Here is a 13,543-nt window from a genome sequence, read left to right on the forward strand (position 1 = left end):
CCTGTCGACCTATAACATGTCGACCTAGAGACTCTGTCGACCTAGAAACCCTTTCGTCCTACTTACTGTCGACATTAAGTCTTGTCGACCTAGAGACCGGATACCAGTATAGCTGCCCTGCTGCTTACGCTACACTACGTCCCATTCTCCATAAATCTCATTCTGTGTAGGGGCCTATTCATTATCCTTACAAGTAGGCGATAATATACATTATCACCTACTTTTGTAAAAGTTACGTACTGGCCCTATTAATTAATTAAACAGGTAACACAGCTTATCTCTCATCCCTGAAACAGAATGTGGACCCCATATACTAGTATGGGGACCTCCTTAATTCCCAATGCATTCAAATCTGAAAATTTGATTGCGAGAACGGACATCATCTTCATAGGGGGGGCTTGCTACTATTCGGCAGTGCTTAATGAATAGGCTCATGGGGCAAAATTTACTAAAGTTCGATTCTGGTGATTCAAGCGATTTGGGATTCTGTTTCAATTCGATTTCCATTAGATTTGGGTTGAACAGATTTACTAAAGCCCAAATCAAATGTCAAATCGATTTTTAGTGAATAAGGTAAATTTCTAAAAGTTTAGAAATACCAAATGGAATCGATTTCAATCGATTTAGAAGATTCATAAAGCCCCTTCCAAAATCGAATTTTAGTAAATATACCCCCCTGGTGAGAAGAGTGTTATATTTGACCTATTTTTCACCACAGTATAGTTAAATTTTCTGGCATGGAGCTGTTAATGAGAAATTATATCAGTAACAGTAAATAATTCGCCATACAAGACTTTGTTGTTAAGAGCGGTTGAATGGCCGGATCTGCCCACTCCTGTCTAAATGTGTTTAGCAGCCTGCATGAATATTATAAGTGCCTTAGTATTTTGGCCGTCACTGCCGGAAACTATTCAAGAGAATTTAAATGAATTACTTGATTACTTATCTTAAATGTTTCTTTATACTTTTTTCCTTTTGGCATTTGTTCAAAAACAACTGCATTCTATTAACCATTTTTTGTCTGTGATTCATAGGGTGACATGTAATAGGATGAGATTTTTAGACTTTTGAGACTTTTAGTCAAAAAACTTCCGAAATCGCCTATTTTGAGTAAATCGCAAATGTAATAGAATGCGAATTGCACTCTAATTTGCATTTTTACCTGAGAAAATCGCATATTTTCACCTGTCAATTTCAAATCGCATCCAGATGTTTTCCCATTCAAAAGTATACAACTCGCAAATGTAATAGGATGCGATTTTGGAAATCACACTTAAAAATTGACTAAAAACCGCACACAAAACAGACCAGGTAGAGATAGGCGATTTGGAGTACTTCCACCATCCAAAGAAAACAAAGGGTTACATTTTGCACAGGTGAGCCACACTTTCATCAGAAACACCCTTACAAATACCGCTACATCATCCAGGGCACCTGTGAGGGATTGACAATGGAGTTTTTGCAGTCAGGAGTTGAGCTGTGTATATGTGATATTGCACGTTTGGAGGAGCTGCGCAGGAGGAGGGTGCAGGCTGCGCACCAGATCCAAGTCCCCAGACCACTTTGTGCTTCACGTAGGTACCGTGTGAGGGTGTACCTGGACTCCCTCTCAGTTCAAGAGGTGGTGGAGATGTTTTGGCTGATCCGAACAAACCTCTTGAGCTTATATGAGCAGGTGAGACATGATTTGGAGCCATATGGCTCTGCCAACTATGCAGTGTCTGGGCTGCTAAAATTAATGTGTGGCCTGCACTTTTCTGCCACAGGCACCACTCAGTCTGTGAGCTCTTGGTCGCTGGGGTTTACACAAGCCACTTTCTCAACTCATTTAACTCAAGTGTTATATGCTTTGAAGAAGCTGTGGTGCACATATATCACATTCCCAAGTTCTGAGTCCGAGTGGCAGGACCTGAAGGTGGCATTCTATCGGCTCTCAGCATTCCTTAATGTGCTGGGGGCCATATACTGCACCCACATTGGGATTCGGGCACCACACGTGATGGGGTATGTCTTTGTCAATCGACATGGGCATCACTTCCTCAATGTGCGGGTGGTGTGTGACACTAACCTTAGAACTCTCAGTGTGGTTGCAGGTTACCCAGGGTCTTGCCATGATGCCTAAATCCTGCGTCACTCATCCGTTTGGGAACGCTTCCAGCAGCACACCATGCCTGAGGGATGGCTACTTGGTAGGTACATTCAAGTTATCTTTTAATGTGTTTCCTAATATGTCCTTTTTTTAAAAAGTACTGTTTTAATGCCTAACAATGCAGCATGACCCTGACCCATAATGGTGTGCTTATTTGGTCAGTAACACACTTATTTGTGTCATGAAGTCATCTTACATTCCTCTAATGATTGTGCTTATGTGTAGTAATAACTGACTGTTAGGGTCTGGTAATTAAATTAACTATACCTTAGTGTGTAACAAATACCTGAAAACAACGGTAATTAATCATTCACAACCACAACTTATGTTTTGCAGGGGATTTAGGGTATGGGTGTCTACCGTGGATCATGACACCTCCGCGTAATCCACAAGGCCCTTCACAGCACCAATATAACGATGCACACATTGCCACCCGCAATGTTGTATCAGCTATGTGTAGCCCGGTAAGTATCTCTGGCGGTATTATTCGCTTAAGTTGTTCCTCATAGGCTGTAAACTGTGTGGGTGCACTGGTACCTCCCCCTGTGTGTCTGGCCTCCTTTCTCTCTGCAACCATCTTTGTTTTGAGCAGTCTTTTTATGTCGTTAAATCTTTTTTTCACGTTCACCACTCTTCGCTTGAAAATGCTAACCGCATTAACTGCGTCTGTAATGTCCACCCACATTTTGCACTTACGCACCATATTGGTGCAGTGGTTATCCTTCCCCAGAAGCTGATAAAAGTGGCACCATTGCCCTGGCAAGGGCACAGTTTTCCTCATAGGAGAAACGCATATGGCGACCACTGGGAGTACGCCCTGGCATAGGGCCTTCCTCACCCTCCTCATCCTCCTCACCCTCCTCTGCAGCCTCCTCCTCAAACTGGCCCCCATCACCCTCCTCCTCCTGCCAGTCGACGTCACTAAGGAGAGGCTCCTCCAGCTCTTCCTCCTGCTCCCTCTCAAAATCCTCCTCCTCAGTGTCAGTTTGCCTGCTTCCAGCACACAGCCTCCTCCTGCTCCTCATGCTGAGCCTGCTCCTCCTGACTCCTCCCAGCCACTGCCCTCCTTGCCACCATATGCTGCCTCTCTCCATGCTGCTCTCTCTGCCTCTCTTGGTCACTATCCTCTCTATCTTACACTCCTCCCAGCCTAACAAAGGGCAAAATGGCGCTGGAGCCCTTTATATAGGGTGTGTGATGCAGATTCCAGGGGACTTAGCTCGGCCAATAGGTGGGGGTCTTTGCTTGTGTCTAATGATGGTGTTGTAAATCGTATTCTGGTTGGTCAGAAAAGCGCACATTACCGGGTCATAATATCGCAACAAATCGCATGACAACGCATGTCTCACTCCCGAATTCGCATCCTGTTACATTCGTGATTTTGACAAAAAAATTAACGCTTTCAAAACATGCGATAGGGGGCGATTTCGGAATCTTACTAAAAATCGCATCCTATTACATGTCACCCATAGTGTATTAGTTTTTTGTTTCTGCATTAAAATGTATTTTGATTCTTTTTGATGTTTTTATGAAATGTTGCTCTGTAGGGACAAGGGGAGGGCAGTTGGCAATGCTTACCTACTTATTTCACTAGAGTCATCTATTCCCCTGATGATAGGGGGATACAAGGGAATATTGTTTACGCGATCATCTTGCCTGTGCCACTGCTGGTTGCCAGTGCAATAAAGTATTTTTAATGTCATGATTTTGCACTGCCGGATCAGAGAGTAGCCAATCCGCCTATGAAGAGGAGTAGCAGGCAGCAGGAGATAAGTGTAGGCTGACCTTGAGAGACCATAGGTTGGGTTTGCTGGAGATCAAGTGACACATAGGGGGATGGAGGTGAAGACATGGGGCTGGGGAGACACAGAAAGATGTGCTGAAGAGACACTGAATGATGGGGTTGAGCGACACAGGGAGGGGTAATCATGATGTAAGACACAGGAGGGTAAGGTCAAAGGGGGGTTTGAGGCTGAAATACATGAGTGGGAAATGAGGCTGAGAGACACGGGGGGAGGGGTTACTGAGAAACACAGGCAGGGATACATTTCAGAGACAAAGGGTAGGATGAGCTAATAGACATGGGTGGGGGATAAGGCTGAGAGACAGTAGGGGATGAGGCTGAGAGACACAGGGTTGGTCGGGATGAGGCTGAAAGGAACAGGGGGAGAGTGAAACTGAAAGATGGGCAGAGAGACTGAGAGACACAGGAGAGATGAGCCAATGGTCGGAGATGGAAAGACAAAGGTGAATGAGGTTGAAGAAAAATAAGGAGGATGAGACTGGAGACTGCAATGGTGCTGGAGAGACACAGGCAAGGATGATCCTTGAGTGACACAGGCAAAGAGGAGGATGGACAAATAGGGGGGAGGCTAGAGCAATATAGAAGGATGAGATTAGAGAGACATGGGGGGATAAGTCAGAGAGGCACAGGCAGGGATGAGGCTGGATAGATATAGGGGGATAAGACAATGGCCATCCAGCCTACACCTACTGGAGAGGGATTGGGGGACACAAAAACATGTGAGCATGTGCCCCAAGATTTCTGCTTTTGGCCCTTCTCCTGAGTATGCTGGTTGGCCAGAACCGGCACAGTGGAACCCCAAATAGATTTCAGATCTACTGTGATATCACATTGCAACTGAATACACAAACAGATTTCATGTTGCAAGTCACAACCTCTAAATCTGCTAAGAAGAACCCCACTTCACTTGTCACTGAACATTACGGCCAGTGGGAGACGGGTACAGAATTCCCTAGCCTCTGTAATAGCCTAGGATTGCAGGGTAGGCAATGATGTGATGCCACAATCAAGGCCCCTGATAACACACCATAGTAATGTGTACAACAATGGGGCATAGCCACACCAGCTCCAACAGCCACATCCCCCAGCCCTCTGGCCCACCCAAAGTCTAAGCAGCCCTGCTTTTAGCATCTGCTTGGGATTATCTGGTGGTAATTATGCCCCTGGCAAAACGCTTTTTGGCTGAGGTTGTTCACGTTGACTTATGCAAATGCACCTAGATTTCCACCAAACCACATAGGATTATAGAGTAGTATGGAGTAAGATGTCCATGTTTACAGAGGAACAGAAACTAGGACAAGCAGAAGGGAGAAGTTGGATAAAGTGATGATGCTTTTTGGAGTAGCTGCACCTGTTAAACTAATTGTAAGGAACTGAGCAAAAACAAAATTTGCAAAGCCAGGTCATTGCAATAAGATTATCTAGTGTACATGGGATCGTAATGCGCACGTGCAAGGCCAAACTGCAAAATAAATCCTGTGTCTTTTTTGATTGCTAGGCGAACGTTGGTTGATTAACAGGAAGTGGACATTTGGGGGTGGTAACTGGCTGTTTTCTTGGAGTGTTAGGAAAAAAACAGGCATCCCCAAGCATTTGGAGGGTGTGTGACGTCAGCTCCGACCTGATCAGCCTGTTTCTTTTGCACTGTAGAAGTAAGTCCTGGGCTACGCACAGACTGCAAAGACTGGAAAAAACATTAGGTGGTAAGTGAGTTGCGAACGGATTTGCAGCTGACCAGCATTTGCAAAGCTTTTTGCAAGGCGTACGCAGACTTGCACGGGGCGGATTTTCACTCTGTCTAGGCGGCGACTATCCGATAGCAGACCTCTGTTTATTCCAGCATAAATGGATACATGGTACTTTTCTGCTTCACAAAAGCACTTTAGCTCACAACTACCATACATTGGATCTCAGACTCCAACTTCAAAGTTTTCCACCGCCTTGGGTCAGCCGCCTAAGCGTTCCGTATTCTATGTGAGTATGGATTAGCCATATGAGCGTACCTAATTTTCTATGAGTATGGGTTAGTCAAATGAGAGTGCCTAATTCTATGTGAATATGGGTTAGTCACATGTGATTTTATGCATGTGTTAGTCACATGTGCGTACCTAATTCTATGTGAGTATGGTTAATCACATGGGTTAGACATATGAGAATGCCTAATTCGATGTATGGGTTAGTCACTTGAGCGTGTCTAATTCTACAGTACGTGAGCATGGGTTAGTCAAAAGGGTGTGCCTAATTCTATGTAAGTATGGGTTAGTCACAGGAGCATAGCCAGAACTTTGTGTGCCCCATAGCAACATTTTGAAGGGGCCTTTGTCCCAATACTTCTGGAGAGACACTCTCCGCTGCAGTTGTTAATTTTATGCCCTATAATAGTGCCCTAGTTAATTTTCTGAACCAAAGTAGTGTTTTGATTAATGTTATGCTCCATAGTAGTGCCCTAGTTTATTTCATGAACTATAGTAGTGTCTTAGTTCATGTTATGTCACATTGTATGGCTGCAAGTACACATTATGCAACACAGTGCCCCCGATTTACATTATGACATATATATGGACCAGATTTATGAAGCCTTGGAGAGTGATAATTTCACAGTGATAAAGTACCAACCAACAGTTTCTAACGGCCATGTTACAGGCTGTGTTTGAAAAATGACAGTTAGGAGCGGATTAGTACACCAGTAGCCACCAGCAGCTGGCCAGAGGGATCTGGGCATGGCCTGTTCAGGGTGTGGGTAGGGTTGCCACCTCATCCCTTTAATTCTGGACACATATTAATTACATATGGCGCGCAGTAGATATAAAGCAGCTGAGCCGGTTATCTGCCTCCTCCTCACCCGCATCATCTGCAGCCCCAGCAGTGACCCCTCCTCCCAGTCACCGCACTGCTCATCCGACACAGGATCTCACCTCTTCCTGCCGGACTGATTCACCTCCCCCCCACGCCGGTAAGTGGCCACACGTGTCCCCGATGCCTCCGCTCTGAGCACTGTGGGACCATCTGGTGGTTCCTGTATCCATTTCCTGGTTACTGCTGCTACTTAGTTTAGCCAGCCAGGCTTTGGTCTATATTGGTGAACATTATTGTGAGCTGTGAGGTGGTCAAAATTGATGGAAATTACTGAAAATTATTGTTATTGAGGTTAATGATACTGAAGAAACAAAAGAATCCCCACATTATGAGATTTTAGCTGTTATTATCAATTTAACCACTTGCCTGGCATGGTTGCATCAGATGCGACCGTGCCTGCAAGTGCTTTATCAGACCTGGTCGCACAGGATGCAGCGGCAGGGAAGGGAAACTTCCCTCTGCTTCTGCTGTCTGTCTCCCTGCACTGTCCCCACAGATTGCCGTGCTTCCGATCACTGCTGAGTGTAAATCATTACCCCGTAGCTGCCCCCCCTCCCCCACCGCCCGGTGTACCTGGCAGCTGTCCAGGCTCTAAAAAATAAAAATGCGATGGTCGCTATGATACTGATGTTATGATGGTCTCGATGTTCCCGATCGATGTTCCAATATTTGAAAAAATTATTTAAAACAAAATACATTCTTTTTTTAACTAAAATCATTTTGGATAGGGTTAAATTCCTGTTCTTCACCTAATTCACTCATAAAAAAAGACAATTTCTGAGCGTTTTTTTTTGGGGGGGGGGGGGGGGAATCGTCAGTTAAGTGGTTAAAAAATAAAAAAATATAGAAAAACCAAAACATAGGGGTCAGCACACATCTCCAATATAAATACAAAAAAAAGAATAATTTTAAGTCAAATAAATACAAACATCCCTCCTTTTACAAATGCAATGAGAATATTCCTATGTGATCCGAAAGCAAACATAAATGACGTAATGTGAATAGATTGTGACTTAACGTCATAAACTAAAGCAGCCACACTATTGATTTATATACTGTACTATCACTGAAAGGGGTCCAAACAGAATCAGCTAATTAGAATATATGTCTATGTCCAGGCCATCTTGATCGATTTGTGTGAGCATGTCCTTATTGTACGTGGCCCATAGCCAGATTAAGGGGGGGATGCAGGGCATACTGTACCCAGAACCCCCCTTTGTCAGGGGGCCCCGCGGCCAGAGCACACTGACATAACTCCCTGTTATGCAGCAGCAGAACTAGACAGCCAGAATGTGAGCAACAGCAGTATCAGATTTCATGAACTACCGATGGAGCTTCCCAACCAGAGGAGAGATAGGAGGGCGGAGATAGTTGTAAGTGACACAGGGTGGGAACACTGTGGTGACTGTGTCCTGTGTAACTTGTTATCTAATGAGGGTCTAGACACACACACACAGAGTGAGTCCTCCTGAGTCCTATCCCGGTGTGTAAGTGTAAGTAGTACAGAGGCTGCTACTATTTTTGCATGTGACAAGATAAATTAAAGATTTTCTTTTTCTATGTGTATTTTAAGATTAAGTTGTCTTTTGTTCCACTACAAGAACATTTTATAAAATAGTTGTCTTTCAATTAGGTGGAGCTATAAACAGTCAGAGGCGTCACTAGGGTTGGTGTCACCCGGTGGGGTAACTCATGGTGTCACCCCTCATGGACTTCCTCCTGTATCACACCACACCACACCGAATCCATAGTAATGTTTTACTAAAAAAGAATTGCTTCTGATCATTGGGCCTCATTCAGGTTGGATCGCAGTGTGCCGGCACTTAGGATCAGGGGTGAGTGCAAAAGAGCCCCTTGTGGGCACGGTGGCGTGTTACGCACACCACGCTATTTATTCTCCCTCCAGCGGTGTCGTGGACACCCCAAGAGGGAGAATAGTTGTGGGTATGCCAGCTGTCGGGCTTCCAGGTGTCGGTAGGGTGAGCGCCGGGATCCCGACAGCCGACATATCAAATGCCTCTCCTATAAACACCACTATCCTCAAGCCATTTAGGACTGCCAAGGCTTGCTGCAAGCAGTAATGCATAAGAAAAAAAAACTGAAATCTATCTTTGAACAATTACACCAAGGGGCACTGCCACAGGTGTTGGGATGAGCTCCAGTTTTTAAGAAAGGTATTGTTGTCTGTTTAAAAAAAAAAAAAGTGCTGCCCAACCACGGTCCTCAAGGCACAGTCCAGGTTTTAAGGATAGCCATAATTGAGCACAGGAGACTGAACAAGTGGAGACCCAGGCCCCACAATTTCTGATGGCAGCCCTGGGTGCACGCAGTTCATAAGCAGCTGCGGTTTCATATGCAGACTCGCGAAAATATGCTATTGACACAGATGCTGTCTTGTGCATAGAGATGCCCACTGGTGGCATCTGACATTCGCTGCATACATACAAAAGCTGAAAAATGTTCACACATTGGTTGCACTATCAAATCTCTGAGGATCCCTATGCTGTCTCAGACTGAGCGTGTCTTCTAAGACGCCAGGACCTCTCCAGCTGTAGACAAATTTGGAGCGGTTGACTAGAGCATGCTCAGAAGCCGACAAGCCTGTGTTTCTCAAGCCATACCCCATTACCCTGACTACTGGCACTCACTTTGAAAATAAATCCTCTGTACACACGCCATCTCCAATCCATCGAAGTGTATGCATATTACAGCAGTAGCAAACATCGCTCCTCTGAGTACACAATCGACATTACGTCCACCTCTGAATCAGGGCCATTGTATAGCTTGGAAATTGATGTGACTTTACTATTCTCTACTACCATGAAACATGACATGGGTTTGTTCTATTAATGTTACATTCATCACGCTGTAATGTGTCCTGTAAACACTGAACAAAAGAAACCAATGAAGACAGAAAATGTATCTATAGTCTCAAACAGAGTTATCGCAAATGAGGTCAGTAAAAGGTTGGAAAAAAGTCTGGTAAACAATGTGAAATGTTCTAAGCAATGCAAATATAAATCAAATAATGACACACGTTTTTGCTTTATAAATCACCTGTTTAGCTATGTAAATCTATCGCTTGGTGGATTGGAGAAACATAAAGGCATAAAGAGTCTAAAAGTATAATAAAGAAATAGAAAACAGAACAAATAGCACCATGTTATACATTTCTTATGACATTTAAAAACATGGTGGAGACGATGGTCTCACAGTTTGCCTGCAAATTGGCATCTCCCACTATTATTTTATTTTAACGTTTCTCTCCCTATAAATAACCAGATGCTGAGCATTATTTAAAAGAGTTGAGAAGTTGCCCAAAGCAACCAATCTATAGACTAAGCTGGATAAATGACAGAAGTTGATTGGTTGCTACTTTTCCACTTTGGGGCATATGTACTAAGCCTTGGGGGTATATTTACTAATATTCGTGTTTTAGGCGTTTTTAAGGGTGTTTGATCTCGAATGGTATCGGGTGCATTTTACTGCAACTTTTTGAATCCTGATACGGTCATTTACTAAGCTGCCGAGTTTTCCACATTCGTATTTTCCGATGTCGATGTCATTCGTAATGTCAGGCAGTGTTTTTTGGGAGTGATTAGTAAAACACTGCCTGACAAAACACAAGGAATCCCGTCCGAATCTGTGAGATCCGTGCAGGGCTTTATTGTGTGCATTGTGAGCAGTGCAGAATGGGTTAAAAACAGAAAACAAATTTGCGTGGGGTCCCCCCTCCTAAGCATAACCAGCCTCGGGCTCTTTGAGCCGGTCCTGGTTGTTAAAATACAGGGAAAAAATTGACAGGGGTTCCCCCATATTTTAACAACCAGCACCGGGCTCTGTGCCTGGTCCTGGTGCAAAAAATACGGGGGACAAAAGACGTAGGGGTCCCCTGTATTTTTTCCACCAGCACCGGGCTCCACTAGTCAGAGAGATAATGCCACAGCCGGGGGACACTTTTATATTGGTCCCTGCGGCCCTGGCATTAAATCACCAACTAGTCACCCCTGGCCGGGGTACCCTGGAGGAGTGGGGACCCCTTAAATCAAGGGGTCCCCCCTCCAGCCACCCAAGGGCCAGGGGTGAAGCCCGAGGCTGTCCCCCCCATCCAAGGGCGGCGTATGGGAGGCTGATAGCCTTTTGTGTAAAAAAAAGAATATTGGTTTTTGTAGCAGAACTACAAGTCCCAGCAAGCCTCCCCCGCAAGCTGGTACTTTGAGAACCACAAATACCAGCATGCGGGGGGGGGGGGAACAGGCCCGCTGGTACCTGTAGTTCTACTACAAAAAAATACCCAAATAAAATTTTATTAAAACATACATGCACACTTACATACATACATACTTACCGATGTTGACACGAAGCAGTCGGTCCTCTTCTCCAGTAGAATCCCGGGGTACCTGTAAAAAAAATTATACTTACAAAGAATCCGGGGTAGATCGGTCCTCTTCTTATAAGTTATAATCCAGGGACTTGGCAAAATAAAAAAACAAAAAACCCAGTCCACGAACTGAAAGGGGATCCATGTTTACACATGGAACCCCTTTCCCCGACTGGCGGGACCCCCCGTGACTGCTGTCAAAGAGGGTCCCTTCAGCCAATCAGGGAGTGCCACGTCATGGCACTCTCCTGATTGGCTGTGCGCTCCTGCACTGTCAGTCAGGCTGCGCACTGTAGAGATACAATGTAGCGCATAAGCGCTCCATTGTATCCAATGGTGGGAACTTTGCGGTCTGTGGTAGACCGCGAGGTTAAGTGGGGTCACTCTTGTGGTCAAAGAGCACGAGGCTGGTTATGCTTAGAAGGGGGGACCCCACGCAATTTTTTTTTACAATTTTTACACTAAACAGACCCTTTCCCATAGATAACCATGCACAGATCTCACTGATCCGTGCATGATTATCCAAACTCGCCTTGAAAAAGCAGGTCTATTTTTTTGCTGCTTTTTTTAACGATTCACAAAAAAATACACCCGCACTTGAGCATTCAGAGACTAACACCCAAATACGAATTAATGGTAAATTCCCGTGTTGTATGAACAAACAGCCGCGTTTGACCGATGGTCTATTCATTCGTATTTCTGAACTTAGCCGTGAAAACTATTACGAATTGCACCAACACTGCCGAGATTTGTGCTTGGTAAATTCCCGTGTTGGGACTTAAAAAAACAAAACACAATTCGGACAAACACGAAATTTTAGTAAATATACCCCTTGGAGAGAGATAAAGTGGAGAGAGATAAAGTACCAGCCAATCAGCTCCCAACTACCATGCTACAGGCTGTGGACCTCATTCAGGTTGCATCAGAAACGCGATGCGACCACAATCTTTGAGATCCGGGCACACCCGCATGTCCCGTCCTGCGCGTACACCTGCAGTTAATGCAGTTTGGGTCGCAATAACTGCGAATGCCTCTGCCTGATTGACAGGCAGAGGTGTTTGCAGGGCAGGCCGGGGGTGGCGACGGACCGTTGCAGGGGTGGAGCAGGGAAAACAGGCAGGTCTGCGGTGTCTTCGGGGTGGCTGCGTGACATCACATGCAGCCGCTCTGAACAAAAAGATGGCAGCAGGACTCTTGCCATCGCAGCCAGGCTGTGCCGGCAGGAGGCTTCCCTGGTTTCTGCGACCGTCTACTAATTGCGGCACAAACGCAATTAGAGCACAGTCGCAGTTGGTGGGCGGCCCCCAGCATGCGTTTTGAAAAATGGCAGATTCTGCTAAAGCAGAATCTGCCACTCTCACTGAATGAGGGCCTGTATTAGGAAAAATGACAGGAGCTGGTAGGTTGGTACTTTATCTCTCTACATGACTTTGTACATATACCCCTAACATCTGCTGGTGGTGGTACATGTACTTTGTGTCCCATCATGTTGCTAGGTGAAAGTTATCCAATCCAAAATAATTGTCTTGTTGCATATACCTAAGGCTGCCTCAGGGAGAGTGAACGCAGGGACATAGGGACAGGGAGAGTGACAGGGAAAGTGACAGCAGGGACATAGGGACAGGGAGAGTGACAGAGGGACAGGGAAAGTGACAGTAGGGATATAGGGACAGGGAGAGTGACAGAGAGACAGGGAAAGTGACAGTAGGGACATAAGGACAGGGCGAGTGACAGAGGGAAAGGGAAAGTGACAGCAGGGACATAGGGACAGGGAGAGTGACAGAGGGACAGGGAAAGTGACAGCAGGGACATAGGGACAGGGAGAGTGACAGAGCGAGGGACAGTAAGGGCATACAGTAGGGACTAGGGAGAGAGAAAGGCAGCAGGGTAAGATTACCTATTTAGCAGCGGAGGTGCTGAGGATGCTGTGGTCTGTGGTGGATGAGGAGGCTGTGGCCGGCATGGTGCAGAGAAGGTGGAGGTGCAGAGAAGGAATGAGGGTGGCGGTGCGGCTGAGGTGTATCGGAGGAGGCTGTGGTCAGAGGCACTGCAGGCCGCTCCTATGACCGCGGCACTACTATTTCAAATTTGCAGTGGACCGGCAGCCAATTAGGAACAGCCCTGGGGAGCAAACGGGGACACAGAGGCGATCAGTCCAGGTGCGAGACACAGCAGCATGTTACATTATACACAGCGGCAGCGGAAGCAGCATTGTGCCCATCACACATGACATGCCATGCATTGGACGACTACTCCGGCTGGCACAGCATATACAGTGCACAGCAGCTTCATAATATATACACACTACAAAGCAGCAGCATCACAACCACCATATATACATTGCACAGCAGCA

This window comes from Pseudophryne corroboree, chromosome 2 (genome assembly GCF_028390025.1).
Source record: "Pseudophryne corroboree isolate aPseCor3 chromosome 2, aPseCor3.hap2, whole genome shotgun sequence".
Classification (NCBI taxonomy): domain Eukaryota; kingdom Metazoa; phylum Chordata; class Amphibia; order Anura; family Myobatrachidae; genus Pseudophryne; species Pseudophryne corroboree.